The sequence below is a fragment of the Pongo pygmaeus genome, chromosome 2, assembly GCF_028885625.2.
Source record: "Pongo pygmaeus isolate AG05252 chromosome 2, NHGRI_mPonPyg2-v2.0_pri, whole genome shotgun sequence".
Taxonomy (NCBI): Eukaryota; Metazoa; Chordata; class Mammalia; order Primates; family Hominidae; genus Pongo; species Pongo pygmaeus.
In genome coordinates, this window is record NC_085930.1 from 150,808,833 (window position 1) to 150,832,148 (window position 23,316).

Below are 23,316 nucleotides of genomic sequence, written 5' to 3' on the forward strand. Positions count from 1 at the left end.
TGGTAAAATAAGCAAGAATAGCCATAAAATTATGGAAACACAGAAGGACTGACCTCATCCAATTATTAAAACAGTTGTAAAGTCACAATAATTAAAATATCGTACACTGATAAATGAAAAAGCATACAGATAGAGGGAACAGAAAAGTATAGGAAAAGACCCAAATCCACAAAGAAATTTAGCTGACACTTCAAATCAGTGAGGTATGAATGCATTGGGTGAATTATTTCAATAAAGAAGTGACAACTGAGTAATCATATAGAAAAAATTAGTTAGAGCCATAATTTATACCTCACTCACAATAAATTTCAGATAGCCCATAGAATTCAACGTAATTTTTTTGGTAAGAGAAGAAAACACAGAAGTTAAATTTTTTAACTTTCTGAGTGTGGAAGATCTTTCTAAATATGAAGCCAAGCCCGGAAGTCTTCAAAGTAAAGACTCATATGACTACAAAAAATGCACATTTTTTTTTTTTTACATTCAAAGGAAACATCACTATGTAAATCATAAGAAAATAAACTGGAAAAATAGTATCTGCAACTCATACTATAGAAAGTTAATTTCTACCTTGTGAACTATGAGCTCCTAAAAATAAATAGAAGAGTGAGAGCCTAAAGAAAAAGTAGGCAAAGAATATATAACAGAAAACACAAATGAGCTGGGCATTGTAGATTACACCTGTAACTCCAGTGCTCTGGGATGCCAAGGTGGGAGTATTGCTCGAGGCCAGGAGTTTGAGACCAGTGTGGACAACATAAGGTGATTCCACCTTTACCAAAAAAAAAAAAAAAAAAAAAAATTAAATTAGCCAGTCATGGTGGCATGTGCCTGCTGTCCCAACTATCTGGGAGGCTGAGGCAGGAGGATCATTTGAGCCCGGTAGTTCAAGGCTGCAGTGAGCTATTATCATGTAACTGCATTCCAGCCTGGGTGACAAAGTGAAGCTCTATCTCAAACAAACAAAAAAAAATCCCACAAATTGCTTCTAAACATATAAAAATATGTTCAGCCCCCTCATAAGAGAAATGTAAAATAAGGTTTCAAGACAAGATGAAAAGACTGATACCAGTACATTGTCCTGAGAAACATGAGGGAAAACAGAGTTTGCCCTACATTAGTGGTAGCAGAATAAATAGGCATAATCTTTTATGGAGGGCAGTGTCACCATATCCAACACAAACAGAAATGTATACATCCTTCTATGAGCTTTTTCTAGAGTCATATGAAATCATACACACACACACGCACACTCACACATATATCTATATGGATACTCACTACAGTGTCATTTATAAAGCAAAAGATTGGAAAACGCATAACTGCTTATCAATAGTAGACTAGCTAAATACATCATGGCCTAAAAAAAATGAGGCAGCTCATTGTGTATTGATATAGAGTGACCTCCAGTATAAACTGTTCTGTGAAAAAAAGAAAGTTATAAAGAAGTATGTGTAGTACATTACCATCTGTATAAAAAGATTCTCTCAAGGCAAAGGAACTGGCTAGCTGAGAGAAAAACATTTTAATTTTCTTTTCTTTTTTATTAATTCTTACAAAATAGTAGGATGACTCATAGCCTCTCATATCATTTGTATTTTGTACCATGAACACAAACTACCTATGCAACAAATTAACTTAATTTTTAAAATTGTATATTTTCCTTCACATAGAAACAATATTTCTGTTTTCTTAATGCAAGCAGAAATAACCTAAAATAACAGACATATTTTAAGATATTTTAGATAGAACCCTTTCTTAGGGGGCTTGAAAAGACTTTGTTATATTGTAATCAAATCCTATGTCAAAAAAAAGTGTATTTCTTCAATAGTGCAGAGAATAACTAAACAAGACCAAATCCACTAAATCTGACACAGGATGCAAGTTAGCTACTTACTAGTCATGGGGTTCCCAGAATTTTTTTTTTTTTTTTTTTTTGAGACGTAGTCTCTGTCTGTCGCCAGGCTGGAGTGCAGTGGCATGATCTTGGCTCACTGCAACCTCCACCTCCCAGGTTCAAGCGATTCTCCTGCCTCAGCCTCCCGAGTAGCTGGGACTACAAGTTCCCAGATTTTATTACAGAAACAACACAGTTTTTTTTAAAAGCCAGAAGGTGGCGACGTTACTTCATCAAAGTCCCTCTGATACATGTATCTGAGCCTTCTATTCTTTGTTATTAACCTGTTTTTCCTCTTCTTTATGTCTCTTATTGCCCTTTTGGATGCCTTTCTATAGTTCTGAAACTGCAATAACCATTAGTAGAAATGAACACAGAAAAAACTCCTGAGTTTATAATAATACTATTTTTACATGAAAATAACATAATTAAAATGTACTATAAGGTTCTTTGGTTACATATGAACACACAGGTCTCTATCCATTCCTTCTTGAAATTACAGTAAAATTGGCCGGGCACGGTGGCTCATGCCTGTAATCCCAGCATTTTGGGAGGCTGAGGCGGGCAGATCATTTGAGGTTAGGAGTTCAAGACCAGCCTGGCCAACATGGTGAAACCCGTCTCTACCGAAAATACAAAAATTAGCTAGGCAGTGGTGGCGTGCCTGTAGTCCCAGCTACTCAGGAGGCTGAGGCAGGAGAATCGCTTGAACCTGGGAGGCAGAAGTTGCAGTGAGCCAAGGTCTTGCCGCTGCACTCCAGTCTGGGTGACAGAGTGAGACCCTGTCTCAAAAAAAAAAAAAAGATTACAGTAAAATGATGTTAAAAAGATAAAAAAGGATAAACCCATCAAAAACATATATGTTATATATACAGATATCTTATAGATATCTATAAGATGTAATGTATATATAATTAGATGTATCTACCTATATAATTATATATAGATGATCAGATATATCTATATCCCTAGAAACATACAGATATATGTATCTATAAGATATATCTTAATTATATAACTTATCTATAAGATATATATTAATATTATATATTAACATATTATAGATATTACAGATATCTATATCTCACACCTCAACCTTCTGAGTCGCTAGGACTACAGACAGACATGTTTCACTATACTCTGCTTTTTTTTTTTTTTTTGAGACAGAGTCTCGCTGTGTTGCCAGCCTGCAGTGCAGTGGCAAGATCTCGGTTTACTGCAACCTCCAACTCCTGGGTTCAAGCAATTCTCCTGCTTCAGCCTCCCCAGTAGCTGGGATTACAGGTGTGCACCACTACGCCCAGCTAATTTTTGTATTTTTAGTAGGGATGAGGTTTCACCAGGTTGGCCAGGATGGTCTCCATCTCTTGACCTCATGATCTGCCCACCTCGGCCTCCCAAAGTGCTGGGATTACAGAAGTGAGCCGCTGTGCCCGGTCAGTACTCTGCTTTTTTTAAAAAACTTTTTGTTGAGATGGGATCTCACTGTGTTGCCCAGGCTGGTCCTGAATTGGCCTCAAGCAATTCTCCCACTTCAGCCTCCCAAACCGTTTATAAGTTATATATACATAATTAAAATATATCTTACATATATCTCATCACAAAGGCTTAAGAATTGAAGCCATCTGAAAGTAACAATCTCAGTTGGGGCTGTTAATAAAAAGACTTGATTGAAAGTTTGAATAAAGTCTTAACCCATGTAGCTAAGAAACTGCCCCTTCTGGCTGAGCCCAGTGGCTCACACTTACAATTCCAGTGATTTGGGAAGCCAAAGTGGAAGGAATGCCTGAGGCCAGTTCAGGATCAGCCTGGGCAACACAGTGAAACCTCATCTTAACAAAAAGATTTTTAAAAAAAAGCAGAGTGTAGTGGCACATGTCTGTCCATAGTCCTAGCTACTCAGGAGGCTGAGGTGGGAGGACTGCTTAACCCCAGAACTTGAGGTTACAACAAGCTATAATCACATCACTGCACTCCAGCCTGGGCAAGAGCAACACCCTGTCTCAAAAAGGAAAGAAAGACAGAAAATGCCCCTTCTGCATCCCAGCAAGAAACAAATGGTTTACCTTTTAAGGACATAAAATCAGATTAGATGTAGAAACTAGGTACACAAAAGGGTTGTGTATTATATCATCTCACAAAAAAGATTAAATGAAGATTTACATGCTGTACAGTGGACCTCAGGCCTCTTCCCCAAACCAGCTTCCAGAACGCAGACCAATCGGCCTGGGACTAGGAGATTCCTCTGCGAGGGAAAGCAATCCAAGAGAAAAGACCTGCAAGCGCTCAATCACCCCGTGTAAAGCTTACACTTAACAACTCCCATGGACAAAGAGTTTTTACTCAGCTTTTTATTGATTCGGTCTTTAATCTGAATAGATGGCCAAAGTTTACTAAACAACTGAGGAAAATCTCTAACATGAAATAGAGGTCAAGATAACAAAACAGGAGACACCAAATAAACAGACAAAATAGAAAGAAAAAAGAGAAGGAAGGAAAAAAGAAAGAGAGGGAGGGAGGGAGGGGAAGTAGAACAGAAGCAGGGGATTTGGGGAGGAGAAAGAAGCAAAGGAAGGGTAGGAATTCTCCCACAAAGTAAAACAAAGAATTTTTTTTTTCAAGTAGAAAAGCTTGAGAAGAGTTCTTCCATCCAGGAGGTCCAACAACAAGGAATTCCAAAGGAAAAAGAGGAAAAAAGGGAAAGAAATTAATTACAAAAAAGAAATGCAACTTTTTTTTTGGCAACACGGTAACTAATATGAAAATGTCATCTTAATAAAACATCTAGAAATGCTGGATAAATTAGTCTGTCAAATGCTGAGCTCACAAAAGAGTAAAGCTTTCAGCGACCCTGGAGGAACCTGTCAATATGAGTAACTAAGATTTTTGGCTTTTAATGCCCTTAAAGTAGACAAGGCCTCAGAAACCACATGAAGTGCAGAGCTGGTATTGAGGGTTCCACCATTTTTTACACATTCTCAGTGCAAGAATGGACAGGGGAGGCTGGTTAAAAAAAAAAAAAAAAAAAAAAAATCAACCAACAGCAAAGGAATAACAAGAAAATGTCTCTGCCTAGCTACAGACTCTAGAAACTGGGGGTTGCTGGGGGAAGTAACACCTAAAAATCCTCAGATTCAGAAATGACAATGACTCCCAATTAAAGAAAAAACAAAAATAACTCTCCTAGACAGAGCAAAACATTAAAAATATAGAGATCTTAAAAAAAGGTGGAGAATGATACCAAAGGCACAGGCAATAAAAAGACAGACATACTAGACAATGAAATAGTTGAAATTCCACACAAAAAAAGACAGTATTAACAGAGTAAAAATGCTCCCACTGAATGGGGGAAAATATTTGCAAATCATATATTTGATAAGGATTTCATATCTAGAATATATAAAGAACTCCTATAATGCAACAATTTATAAAAAAAGAACCCAAACAACCAGATTAAAAACTAGGCTCAAGTGATCCTCCTGCCTCAGCCTCCTGAGTAGTTGGGACTACAGGACATGGTGGCTTGTGCCTGTGGTCCCAGCTACTCAGCAGGCCAAAGCAGGAGAAACACTTGAGCCCAGGAGTTCAAGACCAGCCTAGACAACATAGCAAGATCCCATCTTTTACAAAAAAATTAAAACTAGGCAAAGGATTTAAATTTATATTTCCCCAAAGAAGCATGTGAAAAGATGCTCAACATCCCTAATGATTAGGGAAATGCAAATCAAAACCACAATGAGATACCACCTCACACCCATTAGGATGGCTGCCATCAAACAGAAAATAACAAGTATTAGCAAGGGTGTAGTGAAATTAGAATACTTGTGCCCTGCTGGTAGGAATGTAAAGTGGTACAGTCACTGTGGAAAATAATACGGCAGTTTCTCAAAAACGTAAAAATAAAATTACCTTATGATGCAGCATATACCCATATACTTTTGGGTATATACTCCAAAAAAATTGAAAGCAAGGTCTCAAAGAGCTTTTTGCATAACCATATTCACAGCAGCATTATTCATAATGGTTAAAATGTAGAAGCAACACAAGTGTCCACTGACAGATAAATGGATCATCAAAATGTAACATATACATAGAGTATTACTCAGCCTTAATAAGGCATGATATTCTGACATATGCTACATTGATGAACTGTGAAGACATTATGCAAAGTGAAACAGGCCAGTCACAAAAGACAAATATTGTATGATTCTCCACATATGAGGTACCCAAAGTAATCTAATTCACAGAGACAGAAAGTAGAATGGTGGTTATCAGTGGCTGGGAGGAAGGAGGAATGGGGAATTATTTTTTTTTTTTTACCATATTTACTATTTCTTTTTTTTTATACTTTAAGTTTTAGGGTACATGTGCACAATGTGCAGGTTTGTTACATATGTATACATGTGCCATGTTGGTATGCTGCACCCATTAACTCATCATTTAACATTAGGTATATCTCCTAATGCTATCCTGGGAATTATTGTTTAATTGGTACAGCGTTTCAGTTTTGCAAGATGCAAGTTCTGAAGATGGATGGTGGTGATGGTTACACAACAATATGAATGTACTTCCTAACACTGAACTGTGTACTTAAAAATGGTTAAGATGGGCCGGGCACGGTGGCTCATGCCTGTAATCCCAGCACTTTGGGAGGCCGAAGGGGATGGCTCACCTGAGGTCAGGAGTTCAAGACCAGCCTGGCCAACATGGTGAAACCTCGTCTCTACTAAAAGTACAAAAAATTAGCCAAATGTGGTGGTGGATGCCTGTAATCTCAGCTACTTGGGAGGCTGAGGCAGGAGAATCGCTTGAACGCAGGAGGCGGAGGTTGCAGTGAGCCAAGATCACGCCACTGCACTCCAGCCTGGGCAACAAGAGCGAAACTACGTCTCAAAAAAAAGGGAAAACAAAATACAACTGCTATTTACAAGAAACATGCCTAAAGTATACCCATAGAAAGTAACAAACTGAAGAAAGATGATGTGTCTCTATAAACATAGACAAATTGTCTTCACAGTAAGAATATTATTGAGGATAAAGAAGACAGTGATTAAAGAAAGGTAGTATTTAGCAGGAAGACACAAATAGACAAAAATAATCCAAATTTGAATACATTTCATAACATAATTTATAAACATATAAAGCAAAAACTGACTATTTTACAAGGAGAAACTAAGAAATCCACAATCATATAAGACAATTTTAATACACACCTCTCAGTAATAAAGAGACAAAAACTGAAATCAGGGCATATAAAATGTGAGTAACTCTGTAAGTTTGATCTAAGAGATACAGGCAGAAATCTGTTCCCAAAATGCGAGAGTACACCTTGTCTACCAAAGAATTATCTCACAAACAATGTCAACAAGGACCCATATGTTAAATTGTAAGTAAATTTATGATTAGCAACAAAATTAATACAGATCAATACAAAAATTAATTGGGCGTGGTGGCACAAACACTTGGAGTATATAATGGTAAAGAAAACCCAACGCCAACAAAGAATAAATGCTTAGTAATAAATGTAGTAGGAAATGCGTAACGCCTATAAGAAAAAATTAAAAACACGTCTGGCCGGGCACAGTGTCTCACGCCGAGGTTGGCAGATCACCTGAGGTCAGGAGTTCGAGACCAGCCTGGCCAACATGGCAAAACTCCATCTCTACTAAAAATACAAAAATTAGCTGGACGTGGTGGCACATGCCTGTAATCCCAGCTACTCGGGAGGCTGAGGTGGGAGAATCGCTTGAACCCGGAGGCAGAGGTTGCAGTGAGCCAAGATCGCGCCATTGCACTCCAGTCTGGGCAATGGAGCAAGACTCCATCTCAAAAAAAAAAAACAAAAAAAGTCTAAACAAAACCTTGTATAAAAATGTTCATAGCAATATTACCAAAATAGTAAAAAAGTATAAATAATCCAAATGTCCACCAACTGATAAACAAATATGGCATATATGAAATATTATTTTGCAATATAAAGGGATGATTATTGATATACTCTGCAGCATGCATAAACCTTGAAAATGTTATGCCAAGCCACATACTATATGATTCCACTTATATGAAATATTCAGAATAGGCAAATCCACAGACTCAGAACATAGATTAGTAGTTTCCAAGGCTGGGAAGAGAAGGGGATGGGAAGTAACTGCTAATGAGTATGGGGTTTTTTTAAGAGTGATGAAAATGTTCTGGAACTAGGTAGTGATGATGGCTGCACATATTTGTAAATATACTAAAAACCACATCTTTATATATCTTTTAAAAAATGATGTTATAGGGCTGGGCGTGGTGGCTCACACCTGTAATTCCAGCACTTTGAGACTTTGAGAGGCCGAGGCGGGCAGATCACGAGGTCAGGAGATCAAGACCATCCTGGCTAACACGGTGAAACCCCGTCTCTACAAAAAATACAAAAAATTAGCCTGGCGTGGTGGTAAGCGCCTGTAGTCCCAGCTACTCGGGAGGCTGAGGCAGGAGAATCGCTTGCACCCGGGAGGCAGAGGTTGCAGTGAGCCAAGATCGCACCACTGCACTTTAGCCTGGGCAACAGATTAAGACTCTATCTCAAAAAAAAAAAAAAAAAGGATATTATGACACGTGAATTATATCTCAATAAAGCTTTAAAAAAAAAAACTGTATGAGGAAAATGTTAAAATACTCCCAAAAAAAACTAAAAGAAGATGAACAATAGAAAGATATATGATATTCTTGGATAAGACAATTCAACATTATAAAGATATAAATTCTCCCAAGTTAATTTATAAATTCAATATAATAATAAAAATACTAACAAACCATTTTATGGAGCTGAACAAGTTGATATTAAAATTGATATGAAAAAACAAACATGTAAGAATAACAGGAAAGTACTAAAACAGAAAAACTACAAAACGAGACTAGACTTACCAGACATTAAAACCTACTATAAAGCTTCTGTAACTAAAACACTGTGGTACAGGTGCATGAATAGACAAATTCATCAAGCTCTGTAATTATAATACTATATATATAACTTTTTGAATTATCGAATTTCAAATAAAAGTATTTTTTGAGGATGTTTTGGAGACAGAGTCTTACCCTGTCACCCAGACTGGAGTCCAGTGGCACAATCACAGCTCACTGCAGACTTGATCTCCTAGCCTCAAGCAATCCTCCTGCCTCAGCCTCCCGGGTAGCTGGGACTACAGGTGTGCGCCATCACACCCCGCTAATATTTTTTGTATTTTTAGTAGATAAGGGGTTTCACCAGTCTCATACTCCTGGGCTCAAACCCCCTGCTTGTCTCAGCCCTGCAAAGTGCTGGGATTATAGGCGTGAGCCACTGCACCAGGCCCAAAAGCAGTTTGTTTGTTTGGTTTTTTGTTGCCCAGGCTGGAGTACAGTGGCACAATCTTGGCTCACTGCAGCCTCCACCTCCCAGGTTCAAGTGATTCTTGTGCCTCAGCCTCCTAAGTATCTGGGCTACAGGCACCTGCCATCACACCTGGCTAATTTGCTTGTATTTTCAGTAGAGACGGATTTTGCTATGTTGGCCAGTCTGGTCTCAAACTCCTAACCTCAAGTGATCTGCCCACCTCAGCCTCCTAAAGTGCTGGGATTACAGGTGTGAGTCACCACACCCAGCCTCAAAAGTGTTCTGGTTTTGTTTTGTTTTTTAAACCACGGTTTTACCTCTGGCTAGTGGGACTAAAAACAGGAGGAAGATTTTTCTTTTAAGAATATTTTAAAATTGAGGGCGGGGCGTGGTGGCTCACACCTGTAAGGCAGAAGAATCACTTGAACCCTGGAGGTGGAGGTGGCAGTGAGCTGAGATCGCGCCACTGCATTCCAGCCTGGGTGACAGAGCAAGACTCCGTCTCCAGAAAAGAAAAAAAAAAAAAAAGAAGAGGAGGAAGCATTACTGAAGGCAACAGCAACTCCCTCTAAGTATAGTGGAAGCAAACTGAAAGTGGGGCTGAAAAAAATATAGAAGAAGGAGTTCCACGTAGTCCCAGCTACACCGAAGGCCGAGGTGGGCGAAATTAGCTGGGCGTGGTGGCACATGCCTGTAATCCCAGCTACTCAGGAGCCTGAGGCAGGAGAATCGCTTGAACCCGAGAGGCAGAGGTTGCAGTGGGCCGAGATCGTGCCACTGCACTCCAGCCTGGGCAACAGAGCGAGACTCCATCTCAAAAAAAAAAGAAAATATAAACTGAGAGTTTCCTATTTCAGACATGAAAATTTTACCAAAAGCAGACTGGTTACTTATGATAGATGTAAGCTAATTGCGCAAAATTAATCAAAATTGCCATTAGTCACAATATGAAAAATTGCTTTATTCTGCCTACAGCAATAGGAATCCTAATAAATAAATAGTTGGTGGGCTGATAATTACTCTACCCTTGCATTAATTAAGATGATTTTTAAAAGTCAGAAAATGTTTTACATAAATTAGTAAGTCAAATTAATGTAATAGTTCTGTTTTTGCTCACAGCCAATCTGAGTCAATTACTGCAGTTAATTTTATACAAACAGGAAGAAGTATTAAGTAAGTCAGAAGCTCCTAATATTAACACATAGATAGGTAGATAGAAAGACAGACAACAGACGAACCTAGATATATAGTCTATCAAGGCTCTGTCTAACAGTTTGTCAGAACACTTTATTATATACCTACAGTTAAGCAAAAAGAAAAAAAATCTGTCTGTGCTACATTTCCTAGTTTGATGACAGAGACATGTACTATCACTTTTATTCTCAAACACAGTAACTTTTCTGGCTCCATATTCAATTTACCAGACATACCAATATCCCTGTTCATAACAGCATCATTAGCCACAGCATTTCCATGAAGTACAATCGTTTTTCCAGACATCGTACTCCTGCTCTGTGACTAACAGACATTGTCACTATTATTGCTATTATAGTGTTTGTTTTGTTTTGAAGATATGGGGTCTTACTACATCGTCCAGGCTAGAAAGCAGTAGCTACACACAGGCAGAATCATAGCATACTACAGCCTTGAATCCCTGGGCTCAAGCAATCCTCCCACTTCAGCCTCACAAGTAGCTGGGACTATAGGCTGTGCCACTGTGCCCAGAACTATTATGTTTTTATTTTTCCTACCTTTGGGAAAACTTTTAGATTTTTCTCTTCTGTCATCAAAACCTTAAAACTATATGTCATTTCTTGACATCCATATTTCCTTTTAGCCTACATATGTTTAATTTCTTTTTTCTTTATTATTATTATACTTTAAGTTCTAGGGTACATGTGCACAACATGCAGGTTTGTTACACAGGTATACATGTGCCATGTTGGTTTGCTGCACCCATCAACTCGTCATTTACATTAGGTATTTCTCCTAATGCTATCCCTCTCCCAGCCTCCCACCCCATGACAGGCCCTGGTGTGTGATGCTTCCCGCCCTGTGTCGAAGTGTTCTCATCGTTCAGTTCCCAACTATAAGGGAGAACATGTGGTGTTTGGTTTTCTGTCCTTGTGTTAGTTTGCTCAGAATGATGGTTTTCAGCTTCATCCATGTCCCTGCAAAGGACACGAACTCATCCTTTTTTATGGCTGCATAGTATTCCATGGTGTATATGTGCCACAATTTCTTAATCCAGTCTATCATTGATGGACATTTGGGTTGGTTCCAAGTCTTTGCTATTGTGAATAGTGCTGCAATAAACACACGTGTGCATGTGTCTTTACAGTAGCATGATTTATAATCCTTTGAGTATATACCCAGTGATGAGATTGCTGGGTCAAATGGTATTTCTAGTTCTAGATCCTTGAGGAATTGCCACACTGTCTTCCACAATGGTTGAACTAATTTACACTCCCACCAATAGTGTAAAAGCATTCCTATTTCTCCACATCCTCTCCAGCATCTGTTGTTTCCTGACTTTTTAATGATTGCCAGTCTGGCTGGTGTGAGATGGTATCTCATTGTGGTTTTGATTTGCATTTCTCTGATGACCAGTGATGATGAGCATTTTTTCATGTGTCTGCTGGCTGCATAGATGTCTTCTTTTGAGAAGTAACTGTTCATATCCTTTGCCCACTTTTTGATGGGATCGTTTTTTTTTCTTGTAAATTTGTTTGAGTTCTTTTTAGATTCTGGATATTAGCCCTTTGTCAGATGGGTAGATTGTAAAAATTTTCTCCCATTCTGTAGGTTGCCTTTTCACTCTGATGGCAGTTTCTTTTGCCGTGCAGAAGCTCTTTAGTTTAATTAGATCCCCTTTGTCTATTTTGGCTTTTGTTGCCATTGCTTTTCGTGTTTTAGTCATGAAGTCCTTGCCCATGCCTATGTCCTGAATAGTATTGCCTAGGTTTTCTTCTAGGGTTTTTATGGTTTTAGGTCTAACATTTAAGTCTTTAATCCATGTTGAATTAATTTTTATATAAGGTGTAAGGAAGGGATCCAGTTTCAGCTTTCTACATATGGCTAGCCAGTTTTCCCAGCACCATTTGTTAAATAGGAAATCCTTTCCCCATTTCTTGTTTTTGTCAGGTTTGTCAAAGATCAGATGGTTGTAAATGTTCTGTTTCATTGGTCTATATCTCTGTTTTGGTACCAGTACCATGCTGTTTTGGTTACTGTAGCCTTGTAGTATAGTTTGAAGTCAGGTACCGTGTTGCCTCCAGCTTTGTTCTTTTTGCTTAGGATTGTCTTGGCAATGTGGGCTCTTTTTTGGTTCCATGTGAACTTTAAAGTAGTTTTTTCCAATTCTGTGAAGAAAGTCATTGGTAGCTTGATGGGGATGGCATCGAATCTATAAATTACTTTGGGCAATATAACCATTTTCACAATATTGATTCTTCCTATCCATGAGCAAAGAATGTTCTTCCATTTGTTTGTGTCCTTTTATTTCCTTGAGCAGTGGTTTATAGTTCTTTTTGAAGAGGTCCTTCACATCCCTTGTAAGTTGGATTCCTAGGTATTTTACTCTCTTTGTATCAATTGTGATTGGGAGTTCACTCGTGATTTGGCTCTCTGTCTGTTATTGGTGTATAGGAATGCTTGTGATTTCTGCATATTGATTTTGTATCCTGAGACTTTGCTGAAGTTGCTTATCAGCTTAAGGAGGTTTTGGGCTGAGACGATGGGGTTTTCTAAATATACAATCATGTCATCTGCAAACAGGGACAATTTTACTTCCTCTTTTCCTAACTGAATACCCTTTATTTCTTTCTCTTGCCCGATTGCCCTGGCCAGAACTTCCAACACTATGTTGAATAGAAGTGGTGAAAGAGGGCATCCTTGTCTTGTGCTGGTTTTCAAAGGGAATGCTTCCAGTTTTAGCCCATTCAGTATGATATTGGCTGTGAGTTTGTCATAAATACCTATTATTTTGAGATACATTCCATCAATACCTAGTTTATTGAGAGTTTTTAGCATGAAGGGCAGTTGAATTTTGTCGAAGGCCTTTTCTGCATCTATTGACATCATCATGTGGTTTTTGTCATTGGATCTGTTTATGTAATGGATTACTTTTATTGATTTGCATATGTTGAAGCAGCCTTGCATCCTAGGGATGAAGCCGACTTGACTGTGTTGGATAAGCTTTTTCATGTGCTGCTGGATTGGGTTTGCCAGTATTTTACTGAGGATTTTTCTATCAACGTTCATCAGGGATATTGGTATAAAATTCTCTTTTTTTGTTTTGTCTCTGCCAGGCTTTGGTATCAGGATAATGCTGGCCTCATAAAATGAGTTAGTGAGGATTCCTTCTTTTTCTATTGATTAGAATAGTTTCAGAAGGAATGGTACCAGCTCCTCTTTTTACCTCTGGTAGAATTTGGCTGTGAATCTGTCTGGTCCTGGAATTTTTTTGGTTGGTAGGCTATTAATTATTGCCTCAATTTCAGAGCCTGTTATTCGTCTATTCAGAGATTCAACTTCTTCCTGGTTTAGTCTTGGGAGGGTGTATGTGTCCAGGAATTTATCCATTTCTTCTAGATTTTCTAGTTTATTTGTGTAGAGGTGTTTATAGTATTCTCTGATGGTGGTTTGTATTTCTGTGGGATTGGCGGTGATATCCCCTTTATCATTTTTTATTGCGTCTACTTGATTCTTCTCTCCTTTTTATTAGTCTTGCTAGTGGTCTATCAATTTTGTTGATCTTTTCAAAAAAACCAACTCCTGGATTCATTGATTTTTTGAAGGGTTTTTTGTGTCTCTATCTCCTTCAGTTCTGCTCTGATCTTAGTTATTTCTTGCCTTCTGCTAGCTTTTGAATGTGTTTGCTCTTGCTTCTCTAGTTCTTTTAATTGTGATGTTAGGGTGTCAATTTTAGATCTTTCCTGCTTTCTCTTGCGGGCATTTAGTGCCATAAATTTCCCTCTACACACTGCTTTAAATGTGTCCCAGAGATTCTGGTCCGTTGTGTCTTTGTTCTCATTGGTTTCAAAGAACATCTTTATTTCTGCCTTCATTTAATTATGTACCCAGCAGTCATTCAGGAGGAGGTTGTTCAGTTTCCATGTAATTGTGCGGTTTTGAGTGAGTTTCTTAATCCTGAGTTCTAATTTGATTGCACTGTGGTCTGAGAGACAGTTTGTTGTGACTTCTGTTATTCTACATTTGCTGAGGAGTGCTTTACTTCCAATTATGTGGTCAATTTTAGAATAAGTGTGATATGGTGCTGACAAGAATGTATATTCTGTTGATTCGGGGTGGAGAGTTCTGTAGATGTCTACTAGGTCCACTTGGTGCAGAACTGAGTTCAAGTCCTGGATATCTTTGTTAACCTTCTGTCTCGTTGATCTAATATTGACAGTATGGTGTTAAAGTCTCTCATTATTATTGTGTGGGAGTCTAAGTCTCTTTGTAGGTCTCTAAGGACTTGCTTTATGAATCTGGGTGCTCCTATATTGGCTGCATATATATTTAGGATAGTTAGCTCTTCTTGTTGAATTGATCCCTGTACCATTGCATAATAGCCTTGTCTCTTTTGATCTTTGTTGGTTTAAAGTCTGTTTTATCAGAGACTAGGATTGCAACCCCTGCTTTTTTTTGCTTTCCATCTGCTTGGTAGATCTTCCACCATCCCTTTATTTTGAGCCCATGTGTGTCTCTGCATGTGAGATGGGTCTCCTGAATACAGCACACTGATGGGTCTTGACTCTTTATCAAATTTGCCAGTCTGTGTCTTTTAATTGGGGGCATTTAGCCCATTTACATTTAAGGTTAATATTGTTATGTGTGGATCTGATCCTGTCATTATGATGTTAGCTGGTTATTTTGCCCGTTAATTGATACAGTTTCTTCATAGCATCCATGGTCTTTAAAATTTGGCATGTTTTTGCAGGGGCTGGTACCAGTTGTTCCTTTCTAAGTTTAGTGCTTCCTTCAGGAGCTCTTGTAAGGCAGGCCTGGTGGTGAAAAAATCTCTCAGCATTTGTCTGTCTATAAAGGATTTTATTTCTCCTTCACTTATGAAGCTTAGTTTGGCTGGATATGAGATTCTGGGTTGAAAATTCTTTTCTTTAAGAATGTTGAATAATGGCCCCCACTCTCTTCTGGCTTGTAGGGTTTCTGCCGAGAGATCCGCTGTCAGTCTGATGGGCTTCCCTTTGTGGGTAACCCAACGTTTCTCTCTGGCTGCCCTTAACACTTTTTCTTTCATTTCAACGTTGGTGAATCTGACAATTATGTATCTTGAGGTTGCTCTTCTCAGGAGTATCTTTGTGGTGTTCTCTGTATTTCCTGAATTTGAATGTTGACCTACCTTGCTAGGTTGGGGAAGTTCTCCTGGATAACACCCCAAAGAGTGTTTTCCAACTTGGTTCCATCACTTTCAGGTACACCAATCAAACACAGATTTGGTCTTTTCACATAGTCCCATATTTCCTGGAGGCTTTGTTCATTTCTTTTTACTCTTTTTTCGCTAAACTTGTCTTCTTGCTTTATTTCATTAATTTGATCTTTAATCACTGATATCCTTTCTTCCACTTGATCAAATCGGCCATTGAAGCTTGTGCATACCTCACGAAGTTCTCACGCCATGGTTTTCAGCTCCATCAGGTCATTTAAGGTCTCCTCTACACTGTTTATTCTAGTTAGCCATAACCTTTTTTCAAGGTTTTTAGCTTCCTTGCGATGGGTTAGAACATGCTTCTTTAGCTCAGAGAAGTTTGTTATTACCCACCTTCTGAAGCCTACTTCTGTCAACTTGTCAAAGTCATTCTCCGTCCAGCTTTATTCCATTGCTGACAAGGAGCTGCAATCCTTTGGAGGAGAAGAGGCGCTCTGGTTTTTAGAATTTTCAGCTTTTCTGCTCTGGTTTCTCCCCATCTTTGTGGTTTTATCTACCTTTGGTCTTTGATGTTGGTGACTACAGATGGGGTTTTGGTGTGGATGTCCTTTTTGTTGATGTTGATGCTGTTCCTTTCTGTTTGTTAGTTTTCCTTCTAACAGTCAGGTCCTTCAGCTGCAGGTCTGTTGGAGTTTGCTGGAGGTCCACTCCAGACCTCGTTTGCCTGGGTATCAGCAGCGGAGGCTGCAGAACAGCAAATATTGCAGAACAGTAAATATTGCTGCCTGATCCTTCCTCTGGAAGCTTCGTCCCAGGGGGGCACCCACCTGTATGAGGTGTCTTTCGCCCCCTACTGGGAGGTGTCTCCCAGTTAGGCTACACGGGCGTCGGGGACCCCTTGAGGAGGCAGACTGTCCATTCTCAGAGCTCAAACGCCATGCTGGGAGAACCACTGCTGTCAGAGATGTTTAAGTCTGCAGAAGTTTCTGCTGCCTTTTGTTCTGCTATGCCCTGCCCACAGAGGTGGAGTCTATAGAGGCAGTAGGCCTTGCTGAGCTGGGGTAGGCTCTGCCCAGTTTGAGCTTCCTGGCCGCTTTGCTTATCTACTCAAGCCTCAGCAATGGCAGACGCCCCTCCCCCAACCCGGCTGCAGCCTCACAGGTCCATCTCAGACTGCTGCACTAGCAGTGAGCAAGGCTCCATGGATGTGGGGCCTGCCAAGTCAGGCACGGGAGAGAATCTCCTGGTCTGCCAGTTGCTAAGACCATGGGGAAAGTCCAGTATTTGGGCGAGAGCATCCCATTTTTCCAGGTACAGTCTGTCACAGCTTCCCTTGACTAGGAAAGGGAAATTCTCTGATCCCTTGTGCTTCCTGGGTGAAGTGACGCCCTGCCCTGCTTCGGCTCACCCTCTGTGGGCTGCACCCACTGTCCAACCAGTCCCAGTGAGATGAACCAGTTACCTGAGTTGGAAATGCAGAAATCACCCGTCTTCTGCATCAATCACGCTGGGAGCTGCAGACTGGAGCTGTTCCTATTCGGCCATCTTGGACAAAGATCTGTTTAATTTCTTTTAAAGTCAAAAGAACATAGGCCGGGTGTGGTGGCTTAAGTTTGTAATCCAGCACTTTGGGAGGCGGAGGTAGCAGATCACTTGAGGCCAGGAGTTCAAGACTAGCCTGGCTAATATGGCAAAACCCTGTCTCTATTAAAAATACAAATATTAGCCAGGCATGGTGGCACATACCTGTTATCCCAGCTACTTGGGAGGCTGAGGCACAAGAATCACTTGAACCCGGGAGTCAGAGGTTGCAGTGAGCCGATATCATGCCACTGCACTCCAGCCTGGGTGACAGAGCAAGACTCTGTCTCAAGAAAAAAAAAAAAAGTCAAAAGAGCATGAAACATGTTGCAAAAGGACATATAGGTCTTAAATAAAATACTTATGTTTCAAAGAAGTTAAGATACTCAAAAAACTGGGGATAGAAGGAACACACCCCAACATAATAAAAGCCATATATGACAGACCCACAGCTAGTATCATACTGAATGGGGAAAAACTAGAAAGCCTTTCCTCGAAGATCTGAAACATGACAAGCATGCCCACTGTCACTACTGTTATTCAACAAAGTACTGGAAGTCCTATCTAGAGCAATCAGACAACAGAAAGATATAAAGGGCATCCAAATTGGAAAGGAAGAAGTCAAATTATCCCTGTTTGCAGATGATGCAATTTTATATTTGGAAAAAACCTAAAAACTCCACAAGAAAAATATTATTAATAGAAGTGATAAACAAATTCAGTAAAGTTACATGATACAAAATCAACATACAAAAATCAGTAGCATTTCCATATGCCAACAGTGAACAATGTGAAAAAGAAATTTTAAAAGTAACTCCATTTACAACAGCCACACGTAAAACTGAGTAACTAGGTATTAACCAAAGAAGTGAAAGATCTCTGTAATGAAAACTATAAAACACTGATGAAAGAAATTGAAGAGAACACCAAAAAAATGGAAAAATATTCCATGTTCATGGATTGAAAGAATCAATATTGTTAAAATGTCAACACTGCTATCAAAGCAATCTACAGATTCAAGGCAATCCCTATCAAAATGGCAATGACATGCTTCACAGAACAGAAAAAACAATCCTAAGATTTATATGGAACCACAAAAGAGACCCAGAATAGCCAAAGCTATCTTGAGCAAAAAGAACAAAACTGGAGGAATCACATTACCTGACTTCAATTATACTACAGAGCTATAGTAACCAAAACAGCATGGGACTGGAATAAAAACAGACACACAGACCAATGGACAGAACAGAGAATCCAGAAACAAATCCACACACCTACAGTTAACTCATTTTCCACAAAGGTGCCAAGAACACACACTGGGGAAAAGACAGTCTCTTCAATAAATGGTGCTGGGAAAACTGGATATGCAAATGCAGAAGAAAAAAACCAGACCCATATCACTTGCCATACACAAAAATCAAATCAGGCTGGGCACGGTGGCTCACGCCTGTAATCTCAGCACTTTGGGAGGCCAAGGCGAGCAGATCACTTGAGGTCAGGAGTTCAAGACCAGTCTGGCCAACATGGTGAAACCCCATCTCTACTAAAAATACAAAAATTAGCCAGGCGTGGTGGCACATGCCTGTAGTCCCAGCTACTTGGGTGGCTGAGGCACAAGAACTGCTTGAACCTGGGAGGCGGAGGTTGCAGTGAGCTGGAATCAAGCCACTGCGCTCCAGCCTGGGCAACAGAGCAAGACCCTGTCTAAAAAAAAAAAAATCAAATCAAAATGGATTAAAGACTTAAATCTAAGACCTTAAACTGTGAAACTACTAGAAGAAAATATTGGGGAAAATCTCCAGTACATTGGTCTGGGCAAGAATTTCTTGAGCAGTACCCCACAAGCACAGGCAACCAAAGCAAAAATAAACAAATGGGATCACATCAAGTAAAAAGTTTCTGCACAGCAAAGGATACAATCAACAAAGTGAAGAGACAACCCAAAGAATGGGAGAAAACATTTGCAAACTACCTATCTGACAAGAGATTTATAAGCAGAATATATAAAGAGCTCAAGCAACTCTAGGAAAAAAATCAAATAATCCCATTAAAAAATGGGCAAAAGATCTGAATAGACATTTCTCAAAAGAAGACATACAAATGGCAAATAGGCATTCGAAAAGGTGCTCAACGTTGCTGATCATCAAAGAAATGCAAATCAAAACTACAATGAGCTATCATTTCACCCCAGTTAAAATGGCTTATTTCCAAAAGATAGACAGTAACAAATACTGGTGGGGATGTGCAGAGAAGGGAACCTTCCCAAACTGTTGATGAGAATGTAAATTAGTACAACCACTATAGAGAACAATTTGGACGTTCCTCAAAACACTAAAAATTGAGCTACCATATGATCCAGCAATCCCACTGCTGGGTATATAGCCAAAAGAAAGGAAATCAGTATATTGAAGAGATATCTGCATTCCTATGTTTGTTGCAGCACTGTTTACAATAGCTAAGATTTGGAAGCAACCTAAGTGTTCGTTAACAGATGAATGAATAAAGAAAATGTGGTACATATATACAATGAAGTACTATTTGGCCATAAAAAAGAATGAGATCTATGGCCGGGCACAATGGCTCACGTCTGTAATCCCAGCACTTTGGGAGGCTGAGGCAGGCAGATCACTTGAGGTTAAGAGTTTGAGACCAGCCTGGCCAACATGGTGAAACCCCGTCCCTACTAAAAATACAAAAATTAGCTGGGTGTGGTGATGCGTGCCTGTAATCCCAGCTACTCGGGAGGCTGAGGCAGGAGAATCGCTTGAACCTGCGAAGCAGAGGTTGCAGTAAGCCAGGATTGTCACTGCACTCCAGCCTGGGCAACAGAGCGGGACTCTGTCTCAAAAAAAAAAAAAAAAAAAAAAAAGCATAAGATCCACTCATTTGCAACAACATGGATGGAACTGGAGATCATTATGTTAAGTGAAATAAGCCAGGCACAAAAAGACAAACATTACACGCTCTCACTTATATGTGGGATCTAAAAATCAAAACAACCGAACTCATGGATAGAGAGAGTAGAAGGATGGTTACCGGAGGCTGAGAAGCGTAGTATGGGGATGTGGGGATGGTTAATGGGTACAAAAAAATACAAAGAATAAATAAGACCTACTATTTGGTAGCACAAAAGGGTGACTATAGTCATTAATAACTTAATTTTATATTTTAAAATAACTTAAAGAGTGTATTTGGATTGTTTGTAACTTAAAGGATAAACGCTTGAGGGGATGAATACCCCATTCTCCATAATGTACTTATTTCACATTGCATGCCTGTATCAAAACATCTCATGTACCCCATAAATATATACACCTACTATGTACCCACAAAAATTAAAACTAAAAAAATTAAAAGTTCAGATGATTGAGTTTAGCATTATACATCTTATCTATGTACTTTCTTCTGTTCACAGTACACCAGTCAGTAAAATAGAGTAATATAGCTCATAATCATGATTTAATCAATTAGCTGAAATACTACCAAACTTAAGACAACACGTATCTTAAACTTAAGATTACACAGAAATGGTCTTTTATATATATTTTCTTATTTAAAAAAAAAATTTTTTTTTTAAACAGTCTCGCTCTGTCATCCAAACTGGAGTACAGCAGCGTGATCACAGTTCACAGCAGCCTCAAACTCTTGGGCTTAAGCAATCTTCCCACCTCAGCCTCCTTAGTAGCTGGGATGATGGGTACGTGCCACCACTTCTGGCTAACTTTTTTTCATTTGTAGAGATGGGGCCTTGCAATGTTGCCCAGGATGGTCTTAAGCTTTTGGCCTCAAAGTAATTCTTCCCAAAGAGCTGGGATTACAGCATGAGGCACCATGCCCAGCCTGTTTGTTTGCTTGTTTATTTATTTTGAAACACAGTCTCATTCTGTCGCCCAGGATGGAGTGCAGTGGTAAGATCTCAGCTCACTGCCATCTCTGCCTCCCAGGTTCAAGCAATTCCCCTGCCTCAGCCTCCCAAGTAGCTGGGATTACAGGCATGTACAACCACACCCAGCTAATTTTTGTATTTTTAGTAGAGATGGGGTTTCACCATGTTGGCCACGCTGGTCTCAAACTCCTGACCTCAAGCGATTCACCCGCCTCGGCCTCCCAAAGTCCTAGGATTATTACAGGCGTGAGCCACTGCGCCCAGCCTATTTTTTCAATTATAGTAAACAGTGGCACTAGTGAAAGAATGATTAATCAACAATGGCTAATTTTCAAATCACTCGCTTATATTTGAATGAATTCGTAACACTTTAGAAAAAAAAAAAAAGAAGCTACACTGGAAAAGACCCAACTAAAAAAAGTTGTATTTTTGGGTTCTCCAAGCTACTTTCCCCTATTTCATCTTTTCTTGCACTTAGGATTCTTTGAGGGATGAGATTATGTTATGTCCCTTTGTCAACTTAGTGCCTCACACACTGCCTGTAACATAGCAAGCACTTCACACGTGTCTTTTGAGTAATACACACAAGGAGCAACTGGTGGGGAGTTACCATCTCTCTATGCCTACTATCTGGCTGCTGGTTCATATCATCCCTAAGAAAACCAAAGGTAAAAAAGGGCTTAAGGCCGGGCGCGGTGGCTCACATCTGTAATCCCAGCACTTTGGGAGGCCAAGAGAGGTGGATTGCTTGAGGTTAGGAGTTCAAGACCAGCCTGGCCAAAATGGCAAAACCCTGTCTCTACTAAAAATACAAAAATTAGCCAGGTGTGGTGGCACACGCCTATAATCCCAGCTACTTGGGAGGCTGAGGCACAAGAATCACTTGAACCCAGGAGGCGGAGGTTGCAGTGAGCCGAGATTGCACCACTGCCAGCCTGGGCAATAGAACAAGGCTCTGTCTCAAAAAAAAAAAAAAGCGGGGCAGTGGGGGTGGAGGGGTTTGAGTTTAAAAGGACAGTAAAGAGAAAACAGAAAAAGGGAGTTGGAAAGTACTATACTCAGAAATAAAATTCTAATTAGATTACAGCTTATGCCACTAGGAAAGAAAAGACTTATTTATTTATTTATTTATTCCTATTTATTTATTTATTTATTTTGAGATAGGGTCTCACTGTGTTGCCCAGGCTGGAGTGCAGTGGCATAATCACAGCTCAATGCAGCCTTGACTTCCTGGGCTCAAGAGATCCTCCCACCTCAGCCTCCTGAGTACCTGGGACTACAGGCACATGCCACCAAGCCTGGCTACTTTTTGTATTTTTAGTAGAGACAGGTTTCACCATGTTGCCCAGGCTGGTCTTGAGCTCCTGGGCTCAGCAATCCGCCCACCTCGGCCTCCCAAAGCACTGGGATTACAGACGTGAGTCACTGCACCTCCCAGAAACAACTTTTAAAACATATATGCATTTTTAAAACAAAGATAACTTTGGCTGCCATACATAAGGACCAGAGACGGAAAAGGACTGGAAGAAGGAAGGTTAACAGGAAGCTATTACTGCAGTACACTAAAGGAATGGTGGCAGACTACGGTAATATTAACAATAGGAGGAATGGAGAGAAATAGATGTACATTACCTTTTTTCTTCAGGCATTTTTATTAAGAAAAATTGTCTTCCAATGGCTCAAGTAAAACAAGCATTGATATCTTGTGCAAAACGGGCATTTAATAAATTTATCAATGAACTGGCGGAAATGAAAGCTCAATATGAACATGAAGATAAAAGACAGTTCCTAACTGCTCTAAGTAAACCTTCAACAAGGTATATTGCTCCAAATAAAATTCCACACAGCTGTTGGCAATCATTTAGGAACTATGGTGAGCAGGAGAGGTTGCCAGAAGACTAAAGACAGAAAAATGTAGTACTTGTGTTCAAAAAAAGAGAAATGGGATCCTGCCAACTATTGATCATTGAAGTTAAATGTAATTTTAGACATGATTCTAGAATCATTACTAAGAGAAGTTTGTGAACATTTACAAAAAGTAGTAATCAGTGCTCCCTTAGCAGCACATATACTAAACGGGAACAAATCAGAGATTAGCATGGCCCCTGTGCAATGATGACACACAAATTCATAAAGCATTCCGCATTTTTACTTGAATTAAGAAATCCTTTTCTGATACAAAAATCAGCCGGCTGTGGTGGCAA

At 39.5% G+C, this 23,316-nt stretch overlaps 1 protein-coding gene and 1 non-coding gene across 20 annotated transcripts in view; one reads left to right on the forward strand and one right to left on the reverse strand.

The window, feature by feature from the left end:
- TFDP2 (transcription factor Dp-2) overlaps nt 1-23,316 on the reverse strand; it is a 205,638-nt gene that overhangs the window by 178,329 nt on the left and 3,993 nt on the right. For 7 of the 19 annotated variants that reach the window (XM_063662283.1, XM_063662284.1, XM_063662282.1 and 4 more), the window contains exon 2: nt 17,392-17,509. The exons of the other annotated variants lie outside the window; for them this stretch is intronic. The gene's annotated coding sequence lies outside the window, so the exon portion shown is untranslated. The remainder of the gene's footprint in view (nt 1-17,391; nt 17,510-23,316) is intronic. 19 annotated transcript variants of the gene reach the window in all.
- Nucleotides 23,161-23,262, forward strand: LOC129034345 (U6 spliceosomal RNA). The gene has a single exon (XR_008501845.1). It is a non-coding gene; the product is annotated as a U6 spliceosomal RNA (small nuclear RNA).